Below are 12,500 nucleotides of genomic sequence, written 5' to 3' on the forward strand. Positions count from 1 at the left end.
CTCGTCGATTTTACCCCTTCCAGGGAAGAGGCATGGGACACCTTTACACATGTTCTGTACATGGCCTTCTTTCCCACCTCCTTGAAATCCCCCAGCTCCGGGGTATCGAAGGAAAGCAGCGTCCCCATGTCCTCCTCAAATGCCCCCATCGCAGCCCTAACAATCAGTGCAGGGAACACGTCATCCAGACCCTCCTTCCACCAATCAGAATTGGAAGTGTCAGTCACATACTGCAGATGAAGCACTGGCAAGGAGTCACAGACCTCATCGACGACCTTCCTCAGGAGGCGAGATGATCGGAACCCCGCTCTTTCTCCCAGATCCTCCAACGATCTGCACCTGCTCCGCATCAGATGACCCAGCTTGGTACACCCCTCGCCTAACAGGCATGAACGTAGGCTAGCTGAACCCAGGACACGGGACTGGATGGCAGTGTTGTGAAAAAGAGGCTCTTCAAAAAGCCACATCCCTGGTGGCGTGCAGGCCTTACGGGACTTGACAAAGACTCTCCAAGCCTGCATAACAGACTCATAAAATGGAGTCAGGCCAGGCAACTCACCCCCTCCAGCTTTAAGAGGAAAAGGTGCTTGTCTAAACCCAAACAGCCTGCTCTTCTCATCAGTGTGTAGGCTGTTTCGACCCAGCTAGACCCGTCACTGTACAACAGTCTCTGGGCTGCTTGAAGCCGGAAAGCCATGATCCTAGAGGAAATGTCCACCAGGCCTTGCCCACCCTTGTGCAGTGGCAGGTACAGGGCTGCAGCTTTAATCCAGTGTTGTCCAGACCAGAAGAAATTGACAAGGGTCCTCTGAAGCTCTTGTATCAGACCCTTTGGTGGCTGCAAAATCATTAGTCTGTGCCACAGGGTAGAGGCAGCAAGATTATTTGCTACCAGGACCCGTCCCCTATAAGACAGCTGGGGCAACACCCATTTCCACCTTGACAGTCTGGCACACACTTTCTCCATGACACCCTCCCAGTTCTTTTTCTGAAAGACATCAGAGCCTAGAAAACCCCCAAAGTCTTCATCCCATCTCTGCCCCACTGAAGCCCCCCTGGTAACCGTGGAGCGGACCCCGTCTGAAGCCCCCCTGGTAACCATGGAGTGGACCCCATCTGAAGCCCCCCTGGTAACCATGGAGTGGACCCCATCTGAAGCCCCCCTGGTAACTGTGGAGTGGACCCCATCTGAAGCCCCCCTGGTAACCATGGAGTGGACCCCATCTGAAGCCCCCCTGGTAACTGTGGAGTGGACCCCATCTGAAGCCCCCCTGGTAACTGTGGAGTGGACCCCATCTGAAGCCCCCCTGGTAACCATGGAGTGGACCCCATCTGAAGCCCCCCTGGTAACTGTGGAGTGGACCCCATCTGAAGCCCCCCTGGTAACCATGGAGTGGACCCTGTCTGAAGCTGACCTGCCCACAGCTCTTCACTCTTTCCCCAGTTGACTCTAGCTGAGGAGGCCCCCTCATACACCTTTAAAGTGTTTGAGAGCCTTAACATCCTCACCCCCTGTAATAAAAACTATCACGTCATCTGCATACGCAGACAGTGCTATTGTGGGACCCTTCATTACACCTGGCACAGAGAAACCAGTAAGCCTCGCTCTTAAAAAACAAAGCATTGGTTCAATCACCAGACTATACAACTGCCCTGAAATTGGGCATCCCTGCCTGATGCCCCTTTGGACAGGGATGGGGCAACTCAAACCACCCCCCACCTTCACCATACACGAGGCCCCAGCATACAGTAAATTCACCCAAGACACAAAACATCCCCAAACCCAAAGGCTTTCATCGTTTTAAACAAGTACTGGTGGTCCACACGATCAAAAGCCTTCTCCTGATCCAAAGAAAGTAAACCCACATTTACATCAGACAGTTTACAAATGTCTAAAACATCTCTTATCAGAAACAAGTTATCAACGATAGAGAAATCAGGTACACAATAGGACTGGTCCTTGTGGACCAACAATCCCAGATACTCTTTCAACCTGTTTGAGAGACATTTAGAAACAATTTTGTATTCTGCGCACAGCAAAGCAACAGGTCTCCAATTTTTTTAGGAGAGCCAAATCCCCCTTTTTTGGCAACAGTGAAAGCACCGCACGTTGACAGGATACAGGAAGAGAACCCTCACATTGACAGGATACAGGAAGAGAACCCTCACATTGACAGGATACAGAAAGAGAACCCTCACATTGACAGGATACAGGAAGAGAACCCTCATATTGACATGATACAGGAAGAGAACCCTCACATTGACAGGATACAGGAAGAGAACCCTCACGCTGACAGGATACAGGAAGAGAACCCTCACGTTGACAGGATACAGGAAGAGAACCCTCACGTTGCCAGGATACAGGAAGAGAACCCTCACGTTGCCAGGATACAGGAAGAGAACCCTCACATTGACAGGATACAGGAAGAGAACCCTCACATTGACAGGATACAGGAAGAGAACCCTCACGCTGACAGGATACAGGAAGAGAACCCTCACGCTGACAGGATACAGGAGGAGAACCCTCACGTTGACAGGATACAGGAAGAGAACCCTCACGTTGCCAGGATACAGGAAGAGAACCCTCACGTTGCCAGGATACAGGAAGAGAACCCTCACGTTGACAGGATACAGGAAGAGAACCCTCACGTTGCCAGGATACAGGAAGAGAACCCTCACGTTGCCAGGATACAGGAAGAGAACCCTCACGTTGCCAGGATACAGGAAGAGAACCCTCACGTTGCCAGGATACAGGAAGAGAACCCTCACGCTGACAGGATACAGGAAGAGAACCCTCATGAAAGGATTCACACATCACTTCATAAAAACCCTCCCCAATAGACCCCCAAAAGTGCTTATAAAGTCAGATGGTAAACCATCGATGCCAGGGGCTCGGCCTGTGTAATGTCAGTCCAATGCTCAGGTCCCAATTGAGGAAGACCGTGTAACAACTGTTCAGTACACAGAGAGTCACAATCCTCCGCCTTATAGAGGGCCGAGTAGAAATCCACGGCATGTTGACGCTTTTCACTGTCATCCGTGATCACCTTCCCATCAGGGAGACGAAGGGAGACCATCTGTTTACGTTGAAATGTCGACTGTCCTAGGTTTAAAGAAAGGGCTAGGAGCATCCATATCCTTGAGGTAAGCGAAACGAGATCTAATAAAGGCACCCTTCACTCTTTCATACAGAAACGACCTCAGTTCATGTCTGTTGTCCTTTAAGTTCATGACTAGTCCAGGGTCGTTCTGAGTGAGCAGCTTCAATTCAATAGACTTGATGTCCTGCTCAAGGGCCTTGATAGTCTCTTTAACTTCAATTTGAGACAGAGCAGTATACTGTTGGCCCAAATACTCGTATTTGGGCCTTCCCAACCTCCCACCATTGTCTCAAGGACTCAATTCCCTCCATTTTCCCCAAAACAACAAAAACCTGTCACAAAACATGACATCATGTAACAATTTAACATTAAAATACCAGTAAGGGGATGACCTTCGTGGACAGGACAAGTGAATATCAACAGTAACAATATGATGATCAGAGAAACCCACAGGAGTAATGGCACACCTTCCAACCCTACTACAGTATTGCTCAGATACATACAACCTGTCTAACCTTGCTGCACTGACACGACCTTCATTAACCTTTAGCCATGTGTATGGCCTAACTTTTGCATTCCTTACTCTCCACACATCAGAAAGCTCAAACTCAGTTAATAGACCAGACAGGCAAGTGGCTGACCGCAGGTGAGTTTCTTCAGCGGTGCGATCAACAGTAAAATCCACTGTACAGTTCCAGTCACCCCCTAAAACCATACACCCCTCTTGGTCACACTGTCTTAAGGTTTCCTTTATTTGATCAAATACAGCAATACGCTCTGTACCCTCATTAGGAGCAGAAACATTAAAAAAACAATCAAAAACCCCATAACATCCACCTTGACCGATAAAACCCGACCCTTGACAATCTCTGTTGTAGATACCACAGTCACCCCTAAGCCTGAGGAAAACAAGATTGCCACCCCAGCACTGAAATTAGTACCATGACTGAGTACATGCTGCCCCTCCCACCACATACCCCAGTCAACCTCATTTTCCTCATCACTATGTGTCTCCTGTAGGAAAACTACATTAAGTCTTTTCTGTTTTATTACTTCTAATACCCAAGCCCTCTTATTCCTGTCCCTCCCCCATTAATATTAAGAGAACCTACCCTTAGTACTTCCATATAGAAAAGAGAAAAGAAAAGCAGGAGAAACCACAGAGAAACCAAAGAGAAAAAAGACACCCAATAAAGCATGATCATCATCGTTTTAATTTTCTCTTATTAACCTGACCACGTTTCCCTCCACCTTTTGCTGCTGCAACAGCAGTAACACATTTCCTCAAGTGAAACCGCTTCTTCTCACTCAACTGGTCTAACCCCACCGTCTTCTGTAACATCACAGCTGACCTCACAAACTTATCAACATCAAAATAATCTGCCAATTTGACAGATTTCCCAAAAGTCTGATCCAGAAACCCATTTACCTCCTCAAGACCGTAAATTGAGTCGTCACCAGCTGCTATTATATCTAAAGAGATATTCATATCCTTCTCCTGATCCTCAGCTGAGGCCACAGACAACTGACTCCCCTCTACCACATCCCTTTCAACACTCACCACTTGCACCTCATCACTCGTACCAAGCATCTCCTCCACTACCTGGGAGACTAGCCCCACCTTAACCTCATACTTGTAGTGGGCATCTCCTCCACTACCTGGGAGCTTAGCTCCACATGAACCCCAGCACTCGTAGTGGGCATCTCCTCCACTACCTGGGAGCCTAGCTCCACATGAACCCCAGCACTCGTAGTGGGCATCTCCTCCACTACATTTACATTACATTTAAGTCATTTAGCAGACGCTCTTATCCAGAGCGACTTACAAATTGGTGAATTCACCTTCTGACATCCAGTGGAACAGCCACTTTACAATAGTGCATCTAAATCATTAAGGGGGGGTGGTGAGAAGGATTACTTATCCTATCCTAGGTATTCCTTGAAGAGGTGGGGTTTCAGGTGTCTCCGGAAGGTGGTGATTGACTCCGCTGTCCTGGCGTCGTGAGGGAGTTTGTTCCACCATTGGGGGCCAGAGCAGCGAACAGTTTTGACTGGGCTGAGCGGGAACTGTACTTCCTCAATGGTAGGGAGGCGAGCAGGCCAGAGGTGGATGAACGCAGTGCCCTTGCTTGGGTGTAGGGCCTGATCAGAGCCTGGAGGTACTGCGGTGCCGTTCCCCTCACAGCTCCGTAGGCAAGCACCATGGTCTTGTAGCGGATGCGAGCTTCAACTGGAAGCCAGTGGAGAGAGCGGAGGAGCGGGGTGACGTGAGAGAACTTGGGAAGGTTGAACACCAGACGGGCTGCGGCGTTCTGGATGAGTTGTAGGGGTTTAATGGCACAGGCAGGGAGCCCAGCCAACAGCGAGTTGCAGTAATCCAGACGGGAGATGACAAGTGCCTGGATTAGGACCTGCGCCGCTTCCTGTGTGAGGCAGGGTCGTACTCTGCGGATGTTGTAGAGCATGAACCTACAGGAACGGGCCACCGCCATGATGTTGGTTGAGAACGACAGGGTGTTGTCCAGGATCACGCCAAGGTTCTTAGCGCTCTGGGAGGAGGACACAATGGAGTTGTCAACCGTGATGGCGAGATCATGGAACGGGCAGTCCTTCCCCGGGAGGAAGAGCAGCTCCGTCTTGCCGAGGTTCAGCTTGAGGTGGTGATCCGTCATCCACACTGATATGTCTGCCAGACATGCAGAGATGCGATTCGCCACCTGGTCATCAGAAGGGGGAAAGGAGAAGATTAATTGTGTGTCGTCTGCATAGCAATGATAGGAGAGACCATGTGAGGTTATGACAGAGCCAAGTGACTTGGTGTATAGCGAGAATAGGAGAGGGCCTAGAACAGAGCCCTGGGGGACACCAGTGGTGAGAGCGCGTGGCGAGGAGACAGATTCTCGCCACGCCACCTGGTAGGAGCGACCTGTCAGGTAGGACGCAATCCAAGCGTGGGCCGCGCCGGAGATGCCCAACTCGGAGAGGGTGGAGAGGAGGATCTGATGGTTCACAGTATCGAAGGCAGCCGATAGGTCTAGAAGGATGAGAGCAGAGGAGAGAGAGTTAGCTTTAGCAGTGCGGAGCGCCTCCGTGATGCAGAGAAGAGCAGTCTCAGTTGAATGACTAGTCTTGTAACCTGACTGATCTGGATCAAGAAGGTCATTCTGAGAGAGATAGCGGGAGAGCTGGCCAAGGACGGCACGTTCAAGAGTTTTGGAGAGAAAAGAAAGAAGGGATACTGGTCTGTAGTTGTTGACATCGGAGGGATCGAGTGTAGGTTTTTTCAGAAGGGGTGCAACTCTCGCTCTCTTGAAGACGGAAGGGACGTAGCCAGCGGTCAGGGATGAGTTGATGAGCGAGGTGAGGTAAGGGAGAAGGTCCCCGGAAATGGTCTGGAGAAGAGAGGAGGGGATAGGGTCAAGCGGGCAGGTTGTTGGGCGGCCGGCCGTCACAAGAAGCGAGATTTCATCTGGAGAGAGAGGGGAGAAAGAGGTCAGAGCACAGGGTAGGGCAGTGTGAGCAGAACCAGCGGTGTCGTTTGACTTAGCAAACGAGGATCGGATGTCGTCGACCTTCATTTCAAAATGGTTGACGAAGTCATCTGCAGAGAGGGAGGAGGGGGGGGGGAGGGGGAGGAGGATTCAGGAGGGAGGAGAAGGTGGCAAAGAGCTTCCTAGGGTTAGAGGCAGATGCTTGGAATTTAGAGTGGTAGAAAGTGGCTTTAGCAGCAGAGACAGAGGAGGAAAATGTAGAGAGGAGGGAGTGAAAGGATGCCAGGTACGCAGGGAGGCGAGTTTTCCTCCATTTCCGCTCGGCTGCCCGGAGCTCTGTTCTGTGAGCTCGCAATGAGTCATCGAGCCACGGAGCTGGAGGGGAGGACCGAGCCGGCCTGGAGGATAGGGGACATAGAGAGTCAAAGGATGCAGAAAGGGAAGAGAGGAGGGTTGAGGAGGCAGAATCAGGAGAAAGGTTGGAGAAGGTATGAGCAGAGGGAAGAGATGATAGGATGGAAGAGGAGAGAGTAGCGGGGGAGAGAGAGCGAAGGTTGGGACGGCGCGATACCATCCGAGTAGGGGCAGTGTGGGAAGTGTTGGATGAGAGCGAGAGGGAAAAGGATACAAGGTAGTGGTCGGAGACTTGGAGGGGAGTTGCAATGAGGTTAGTGGAAGAACAGCATCTAGTAAAGATGAGGTCGAGCATATTGCCTGCCTTGTGAGTAGGGGGGGAAGGTGAGAGGGTGAGGTCAAAAGAGGAGAGGAGTGGAAAGAAGGAGGCAGAGAGGAATGAGTCAAAGGTAGACGTGGGGAGGTTAAAGTCGCCCAGGACTGTGAGAGGTGAGCCGTCCTCAGGAAAGGAGCTTATCAAGGCATCAAGCTCATTGATGAACTCTCCGAGGGAACCTGGAGGGCGATAAATGATAAGGATGTTAAGCTTGAAAGGGCTGGTAACTGTGACAGCATGGAATTCAAAGGAGGCGATAGATAGATGGGTAAGGGGAGAGAGAGAGAATGACCACTTGGGAGAGATGAGGATCCCGGTGCCACCACCCCGCTGACCAGAAGCTCTCGGGTGTGCGAGAACACGTGGGCGGACGAAGAGAGAGCAGTAGGAGTAGCAGTGTTATCTGTGGTGATCCATGTTTCCGTCAGTGCCAGGAAGTCGAGGGACTGGAGGGAGGCATAGGCTGAGATGAACTCTGCCTTGTTGGCCGCAGATCGGCAGTTCCAGAGGCTACCGGAGACCAGGAACTCCACGTGGGTCGTGCGCGCTGGGACCACCAGATTAGGGTGGCCGCGGCCACGCGGTGTGGAGCGTTTGTATGGTCTGTGCAGAGAGGAGAGAACAGGGATAGATAGACACATAGTTGACAGGGTACAGAAGAGGCTACGCTAATGCAAAGGAGATTGGAATGACAAGTGGACTACACCGTCTCGAATGTTCAGAAAGTTAAGCTTACGTAGCAAGAATCTTATTGACTAAAATGATTGAAATGATACAGTACTGCTGGAGTAGGCTAGCTGGTAGTGGCTGCGATGTTGACACTACACTAATCAAGTCGTTCCGTCGAGTGTAATAGTTTCTACAGTGCTGCTATTCGGGGGCTAGCTGGCTAGCTAGCAGGTTGATTGCGTTACGTTACCTTAAAAGAACGACAATAGCTGGCTAGCTAACCTAGAAAATCGCTCTAGGCTACACAATTGTCTTAGATACAAAGACGGCTATGTAGCTAGCTAGCTACGATCAAACAAAACAAACCGTTGTACTGTAATAGTTACTACAGTGCTGCTATTCGGGGGCTAGCTGGCTAGCTACGTTAAAAGAACGACAATAGCTGGCCAGCTAACCTAGAAAATCGCTCTAGGCTACACAATTGTCTTAGATACAAAGACGGCTATGTAGCTAGCTAGCTACGATCAAACAAAACAAACCGTTGTACAGTAATAGTTACTACAGTGCTGCTATTCGGGGGCTAGCTGGCTAGCTACGTTAAAAGAACGACAATAGCTGGCCAGCTAACCTAGAAAATCGCTCTAGACTACACAATTGTCTTAGATACAAAGACGGCTATGTAGCTGGCTAGCTACGAACAAACAAATCAAACCGTTGTACTGTAATGAAGTAAAATGAAAATGTGATACTACCTGTGGAGCGACGCGGAATGTTGACCGGGTAGTTGGAGTTCAATTCGGTAGAGGTTGGCTAGCTGTTGGCTAGCTAGCTAGCAGCATTCCTACGTTAAGGACGACAAATAGCTGGCTAGCTAACCTCGGTAAATTAAGATAATCACTCTAAGTCTACACACTCTAAACTGCACAATTATCTTGGATACGAAGACAGCGAAGACAACTATGTAGCTAGCTGACACTACGCTATTCGAGTCGTTCAGTTGAGTGTAATAGTTTCTACAGTGCTAGTGGACAGTGGATGTTAGCTAGCTGCTTAGCTAGCTGCTGGGCAGATACGTTAGGACGACGAAATACGATAATTATGCAATTGTCGTTGATACAAAGACGGCTATGTAGCTAGCTAAGAAGAAATTGCTAAGATTAGACAGATCAAACCGTTGTACTATAACGAAATGTAATGAAAAGTTATACTACCTGCGGACCGAAGTGTAGATGCGACCGCTCGCTCCAACCGGAACCGGAAGCCTGGGAGCCTAGCTCCACATGAACCCCAGCACTCGTAGTGGGCATCTCCTCCACTACCTGGGAGCCTAGCTCCACATGAACCCCAGCACTCGTAGTGGGCATCTCCTCCACTACCTGGGAGCCTAGCTCCACATGAACCCCAGCACTCGTAGTGGGCATCTACTCCACTACCTGGGAGCCTAGCTCCACATGAACCCCAGCACTCGTAGTGGGCATCTCCTCCACTACCTGGGAGCCTAGCTCCACATGAACCCCAGCACTCGTAGTGGGCATCTCCTCCACTACCTGGGAGCCTAGCTCCACATGAACCCCCTCCTTTACCCCAACACTCATAGTGGGCATCTCCTCCACTACCTGGGATCTTAGCTCCACATGAACCCCAGCACTCGTAGTGGGCATCTCCTCCACTACCTGGGAGCCTAGCTCCACATGAACCCCAGCACTCGTAGTGGGCATCTCCTCCACTACCTGGGAGCCTAGCTCCACATGAACCCCAGCACTCGTAGTGGGCATCTCCTCCACTACCTGGGAGCCTAGCTCCACATGAACCCCAGCACTCGTAGTGGGCATCTCCTCCACTACCTGGGAGTCTAGCTCCACATGAACCCCAGCACTCGTAGTGGGCATCTCCTCCACTACCTGGGAGCCTAGCTCCACATGAACCCCAGCACTCGTAGTGGGCATCTCCTCCACTACCTGGGAGCCTAGCTCCACATGAACCCCCTCCTTTACCCCAACACTCATATTGGGCATCTCCTCCACTACCTGGGAGCCTAGCTCCACATGAACCCCCTCCTTTACCCCAACACTCATAGTGGGCATCTCCTCCACTACCTGGGAGCCTAGCTCCACATGAACCCCCTCCTTTACCCCAACACTCATAGTGGGCATCTCTTCCACTACCTGGGAGCCTAGCTCCACATGAACCCCCTCCTTTACCCCAACACTCATAGTGGGCATCTCCTCCACTACCTGGGAGCCTAGCTCCACATGAACCCCCTCCTGTACCTCATTACTTGTAGTGGGCATCTCCTCCACTACCTGGGAGCCTAGCTCCACATGAACCCCCTCCTTTACCCCAGCACTTGTACTGGGCACCTCCTCCACTACCTGGGAGCCTAGCTCCACATGAACCCCTCCTGTACCTCATTACTTGTAGTGGGCATCTCCTCCACTACCTGGGAGCCTAGCTCCACATGAACCCCCTCCTTTACCCCAGCACTTGTACTGGGCACCTCCTCCACTACCTGGGAGCCTAGCTCCACATGAACCCCCTCCTGTACCTCATTACTTGTAGTGGGCATCTCCTCCACTACCTGGGAGCCTAGCTCCACATGAACCCCCTCCTTTACCCCAGCACTTGTACTGGGCACCTCCTCCACTACCTGGGAGCCTAGCTCCACATGAACCCCCTCCTTTACCCCAGCACTCGTACTGGGCACCTCCTCCACTACCTGGGAGCCTAGCTCCATATGAACCCCCTCCTATACCCCAGCAATTGTACTGGGCACCTGCTCACCAGTCTGAGGAACTGGCTCTTCAGATTCATCCTTACCTTCTACAACAATATTTTTCTGCTGCATAACATTTCCCTCTAATACAAGTTGCAACTCCGTGCCCTCAACACGGATAACTTGTTCCTCAGCAACCGGAACTTGTGGCTGCTCTACTGCTGTCGGTCCCGACAATACCACCACCGCTTTATTCATCCGGGATGCATAAGCAACATTCTCATATCCTACCTTCTCTCCTACGGCGACCAGAAACTCCTCCACCGTGACAGTAGCTTCAGTAACACACCTAAAGCCGTGCCGAAGTGACAGGGACGGCATCCCCGTTCGGGCTGCCATCCCCGCCAAAATCAGGGTAATTTCGATACGAAAAACAAAATACTTAATTATACCACAACAAAAATAATAACCTTAATCATGCACAGAAGAAAACTAAAAAATGCCACCAAGAAATAGAAAACCAAAAGAAAGTTGTGAATATCTAACTCTACACAACACACACAGAGAGAGAGAGAGAGAGAGAGAGAGAGAGAGAGAGAGAGAGAGAGAGAGAGAGAGACAATAATTTGTGGAGGGAACCAAATATTTTTATAAGACATTATAAGGAAGTCATGATGCATTAATGTTTGTAACCTCACAGCCTCCGTCATGATGATTAAGAGTTACTATAACAGATGATATTGTAACCTCACAGCCTCCACCAGACAGCTCCACCTACCTGTTAAATGTGGATTAGCTGTTAGTCAGAGTTCTTTAGATTTTATTTGATTTAACCTTTATTTAACGAGTCAAGTCAGTTAACCTCTCTGGGTATTCGGGACGGTAGCGTCCCACCTCAACAACAGCCAGTGAAGGTGCAGGGCAACAGAAATCCCACAATTAAAATTCCTCAAACACACAAGTATTTCATGTTAGGTCAGTAACTATCCAAAAATCGCAGTTTACATTGTTACGTTCAGTAGTTCCAAAACATCCGGTGAATTTGCAGAGAGCCACATCAATTTACAGAAATACTCATAATAAACATTGATAAAAGATACAAGTGTTATGCATGGAATTTTAGATCCACTTCTCTTTAATGCAACTGCTGTGTCAGATTTAAAAAAAGCTTTACCGAAAAAGCGTACCATGCAATAATCTGAGTACAGTGCTCAGGAAACAAATCAAGCCATACAGATATCCGCCATGTTGTGGAGTCAACAAAATCAGAAATAGCATTATAAATATTAATTTACCTTTGATGATCTTCATCAAAATGCACTCCCAGGAATCCCAGTTCCATAATAAATGTTTGATTTGTTTGATAAAGTCCATCATTTATGTCCAAATACCTCCTTTTTGTTCGTGCGTTTAGCCCAGTAATCCAAATTCATGAGGTGCGAGCAGACAAAAAGTCCAACATTTCCGTTACAGTCCATAAAAACATGTCAAATGATGTATAAAATCAATCTTTAGGATGTTTTTATCATAAATCTTCAATAATGTTCCAACTGGAGAATTCCTTTGTCTTCAGAAATGCAATGGAATGCAAGCTAACTCTCACGTGAACTAACGTGGTCAGCTCATGGCACTCTGGCAGACCTCTGACTCATTCAGCTCCCATTCCCCCCTCCTAAACAGTAAAAGCATCAAACAAGGTTCTAACGACTGTTGACATCTAGTGGAAGCCGTAGGAAGTGCAATTTGACCCCATATACACTGTATATTGGATAGGCAATGAGTTGAAAAACTACAAA

The 12,500-nt window shown here is 49.5% G+C and overlaps 1 protein-coding gene across 3 annotated transcripts in view; it reads left to right on the forward strand.

Moving 5' to 3' along the window:
• LOC135510329 (arrestin red cell-like) overlaps nucleotides 1-12,500 on the forward strand; it is a 112,858-nt gene that overhangs the window by 56,485 nt on the left and 43,873 nt on the right. The window lies entirely within an intron of this gene.

The sequence above is a fragment of the Oncorhynchus masou genome, chromosome 23 (assembly GCF_036934945.1).
Source record: "Oncorhynchus masou masou isolate Uvic2021 chromosome 23, UVic_Omas_1.1, whole genome shotgun sequence".
Classification (NCBI taxonomy): domain Eukaryota; kingdom Metazoa; phylum Chordata; class Actinopteri; order Salmoniformes; family Salmonidae; genus Oncorhynchus; species Oncorhynchus masou.